Source organism: Montipora foliosa, chromosome 2 (genome assembly GCF_036669935.1).
Source record: "Montipora foliosa isolate CH-2021 chromosome 2, ASM3666993v2, whole genome shotgun sequence".
Taxonomy (NCBI): domain Eukaryota; kingdom Metazoa; phylum Cnidaria; class Anthozoa; order Scleractinia; family Acroporidae; genus Montipora; species Montipora foliosa.
The window spans coordinates 22,358,427-22,363,426 of NC_090870.1; positions in this window are offsets into that span (position 1 = coordinate 22,358,427).

Below are 5,000 nucleotides of genomic sequence, written 5' to 3' on the forward strand. Positions count from 1 at the left end.
TTAGAATGGGAGAGCGTTTAAAGTACGTATGAAGATATCTGAAAAGACTTCGTCACCTTGTATGAACAACAAGATGGATTGCCTCATGATCTCAGCCTATTCACACGGGAAAGAGTGACGAGCAAAATAAAGGACATAAGGAAAAAGTACAAAAAAGCAGTCGACTCTGGTAAGAAGAGTGGAGGAGGAAGAACTGTGGCGACTTTCTATGATGTTTGCAATAACATATGGGGTGGATGTCCTGCAACTACAAGCCTGGAGCATGGTGTGGACACTGCAGACTTTGAAGTTATTGATATCACTGCAGGTATGCCAGATATTAATCATAAATCTGTAAGCCACCCCATTGTAGCTCATGATCTGACCGCATCTTTAGGCGAAGAGTCATCAGAAGTAGGATCAATCAGCCACCCTGAGACTCCATACAGTACATGCAGTGACACCCCTGATCAGAAAGACCATAGTCATGGTGGTGATGCCACAGATTAAAAGCAAGTTTCCACAAACAGGAGGAAACTTATTGAGCACATAAAGGAGAAACGTGATAGTAAAGAGTAACAGCCATCTGAGTTTCAACTGATATGGGACGCCTCATTCTAGTTGATTTTCTCTCAAGTAGGGGTCTAAGACCTTCACAAAGCTCCATGAGGTAGGGTGGGATATTCTGAAATTTTCTTTCCCTTCGCTGGCTACCGTGGCATTATCCATCATATTGTCCTACCAAGCATTTGTTCGACCTGGCCTAACCCAAAACCGTCTCGGTCTTCGATCATGCCATCTACGTCGTTGCCGAAGAAGTGTGGCTGACGTTAAACTTCCTTGTGATAATAATTTGCGTTTCCTCAGAAATATTGCGGTACACATAATAAAATTTATCGCCTGAACCTGCAACAAGACTAGGTAACCGGAGACTGTAAGCAATGTTAGCACCAGATCCTCCATTTTGGTTTTACCGCAAACTCACTTGAAACCATTTGGTTACAAATCTATCCGTATAAATCAAATCGTCCGATACTCATAGGGGCTGTCTACCGCCCGCCTTCATCAACTGCGGAGACAGATGCCAGACTAGAGTTAAACATCGAAGCAGCGTATTTAAGGAACCAAGAATTACATGTTTTTCGGGACTTTAACATGAACTTCTTCGACCCTACATATAAAACACATCGATTAGCGAAAGCCTTTAAAAGCTTAAATTTGAATCAACTCGTAAATGAGGTTACACGTCCTGTGAGCTCTACATGTCTTGATCATGTCTATACAACGCATCCGAGTTTCATTGCTAATATTTCTGTGCCAAACATTGGTATTTCGGACCATCTTCCGGTATTTATTAGACGAAACTACTCAAGAAAGCAGAAAGATCAAATTCAGAGTATCATCGAATATCGTGCGCCAGTACCGGTCAGATACCCCATAATGTACCGTTCCTCAAGTCCTTTAGCGTCCTTACACATCCCTAGCCTCCTTTAGCGTCCTTACACATCCCCAGCCGTCCTTAAGCGTCCTTTAGCGTCCCTAGCCATCCTTTAGCGTCCTTACACATCCCTAGCCGTCCATTAGCGTCCTTTCATATCCTTAGCCGTCGATTAACGTCCTTTAGCGTCCTTGCACATCCCTAGCCGTCCTTTAGCGTCCTTACTCATGCCTAGGCGTCCTTTAGCGTCCTTGCACATCCCTAGCCGTCCTTTAGCGTCCTTACTCATCCCTAGGCGTCCTTTAGCGTCCTTACACATCCCTAGCGGTCCTTTAGCGTCCTTACACATTCCTAGCCGTCCTTTAGCGTCCTTACACACCCCTAGCCGTCCTTAAGAGTCCTTACACATCCCTAGCCGTCCTTTAGCGTCCTTACACATCCCTAGCCATCCTTTAGCGTCCTTACACATCCCTAGCCGTCCTTTAGCGTCCTTACACATCCCTAGCCGTCCATTAGCGTCCTTTCATATCCTTAGCCGTCCATTAACGTCCTTTAGCGTCCTTGCACATCCCTAGCCGTCCTTTAGCGTCTTTACTCATCCCTAGGCGTCCTTTAGCGTCCTTACACATCCCTAGCAGTCCTTTAGCGTCCTTACACATCCCTAGCCGTCTTTTAGCGTCCTTACACATCCCTAGCCGTCCTTTAGCGTCCTTACACATCCCTAGCCGTCCTTTAGCGTCCTTACACATCCCTAGCAGTCCTGTAGCGACCTTACACATCCCTAGCCATCCTTTAGCGTCCTTACACATCCCTAGCCGTCCATTAACGTCCTTTCATATCCTTGGCCGTCCTTTAACGTCCTTTAGCGTCCTTACACATCCCTAGCCATTCTTTAGCGTCCTTAGTTATCCCTAGCCATTCTTTAGCGTGCTTATACATCCGTAGCCGTCTTTTAGCGTCCTTACACGTCCCTAGCCGTCCTTTAGCGTCCTTATACATCGCTAGCCGTCCTTTAGCGTCCTTACACATCCCTAGCCATCCTTTAGCGTCCTTACTTATCCCTAGCCATCCTTTAGCGTCCTTATACATCCCTAGCCATCCTTTAGCGTTTTCACACATCCCTAGCCCTCCTTTAGCGTCCTTACACATCCCTAACCGTCAACAGGTCAAGTGGCGACAAATTTATGCTCCAGAGCAGGTCAATCAGGTCAACTGTTTTGTTGTTACATTGTGCCGTCCAACTGTTGATGAAATCTTGTCTGTGTAACACCCGTTGCAAAATGTAGACTGGGATTGTTTCTGTTTTTTACTTCTTCAACGGAATTCGCTTTAGCAAACACTGTTTGTGTACTTGGCTGGAGTTCTATTTCCGTGGCAGTTCCAAGATCTGGACACGGTGGTGTCGACAGTGAACCTACAGCCATCATATGAGAATTGAATTATAGGTGTTTGAGTTTGTAATGTCTCTAATCCGATTGGCACGACCGGAATTGTTCTTTCATTAAGCAATCTTTTCAGTCTGCGTTTACAATTCCATGCGTACAACGCACAAGCCATCACCGCCACGGCCAGCTCAGGTCCAATTTTTGATACTCCGCACAGTAGAGATCGATTGATGTTCCTTCTTTAGTCTTTCGTTTATTTCAGTCCCACAGCCAACCGGTATATCGGAAAGACAACCCTTTCTTATGTGTTTGCGCAAGTTTTAAATTTGATCGAGAGTTTCCTTTTTTAGTTTTCCTCTCCAAACAAATATAAAGGCGTTCAAGATTAGACTCGATCTCGTGTATTCTTGGTTCTTTCGCAACCCAAGTCTCCTTCTTGATTAAAGGACTGCTAGGGATGTGTAAGGACGCTAAACGGCGGCTAGGGATGTGTAAGGACGCTAAAGGACTGCTAGGGATGTGTAAGGACGGTAAAGGACTGCTAGGGATGTGTAAGGACGCTAAAGGATGGCTAGGGATGTGTAAGGATGCTAAAGGACTGCTAGGGATGTGTAAGGACGCCAAAGGACGGCTAGGGATGTGTAAGGACGGTAAAGGACTGCTAGGGATGTGTAAGGACGCTAAAGGACGGCTAGGGATGTGTAAGGATGCTAAAGGACTGCTAGGGATGTGTAACGACGCTGAAGGACGGCTAGGGATGTGTAAGGACGCTAATGGACTGCTAGGGATGTGTAAGGACGCTAAAGGACGGCTAGGGATGTGTAAGGACGCTAAAGGACTGCTAGGGATGTGTAAGGACGGTAAAGGACTGCTAGGGATGTGTAAGGACGGTAAAGGACGCTTAAGAACGGCTAGGGATGTGTAACGACGCTAATGGACGGCTAGGGATGTGTAAGGATGCTAAAGGACTGCTAGGGATGTGTAAGGACGCCAAAGGACGGCTAGGGATGTGTAAGGACGGTAAAGGACTGCTAGGGATGTGTAAGGACGCTAAAGGACGGCTAGGGATGTGTAAGGATGCTAAAGGACTGCTAGGGATGTGTAACGACGCTGAAGGACGGCTAGGGATGTGTAAGGACGCTAATGGACTGCTAGGGATGTGTAAGGACGCTAAAGGACGGCTAGGGATGTGTAAGGACGCTAAAGGACTGCTAGGGATGTGTAAGGACGGTAAAGGACTGCTAGGGATGTGTAAGGACGGTAAAGGACGCTTAAGAACGGCTAGGGATGTGTAACGACGCTAATGGACGGCTAGGGATGTGTAAGGACGCTAAAGGACGGCTACGGATGTGTAAGGACGCTAAAGGATGGGTAGGGATGTGTAAGGTCGCTAAAGGACGCTTAAGGACGGCTAGGGATGTGTAAGGACGCTAAAGGACGGCTAGGGATGTGTAAGGACGCTAAAGGACGCTTAAGGACGGCTAGGGATGTGTAAGGACGCTAAAGGACGGCTAGGGTTGTGTAAGGACGCTAAAGGACTGCTAGGGATGTGTAAGGACGCTAATGGACGCTTAAGGACGGCTAGGGATGTGTAAGGACGCTAAAGGACGGCTAGGGATGTGTAAGGACCCTAAAGGACTGCTAGGGGTGTGTAAGGACGCTAAAGGACTGCTAGGGATGTGCAAGGACGCTAAAGGACGGCTAGGGATGTGTAACGACGCTAAAGGACGGCTAGGGATGTGTAAGGACGCTAATGGACTGCTAGGGATGTGTAAGGACGCTAAAGGACTGCTAGGGATGTGTAAGGACGCTAAAGGACTGCTAGGGATGTGTAAGGACGCTAAAGGACGCTTAAGGACGGCTAGGGATGCGTAAGGACGCTAAAGGACTGCTAGGAATGTGTAAGGACGCTGAAGGACGGCTAGGGATGTGTAAGGACGCTAAAGGATGGGTAGGGATGTGTAAGGTCGCTAAAGGAAGCTTAAGGGCGGCTAGGGATGTGTAAGGACGCTAAAGGACGGCTAGGGATGTGTAAGGACGCTAAAGGACGCTTAAGGACGACTAGGGATGTGTAAGGACGCTAAAGGACGGCTAGGGTTGTGTAAGGACGCTAAAGGACTGCTAGGGATGTGTAAGGACGCTAAAGGACGCTTAAGGACGGCTAGGGATGTGTAAGGACGCTAAAGGACGGCTAGGGT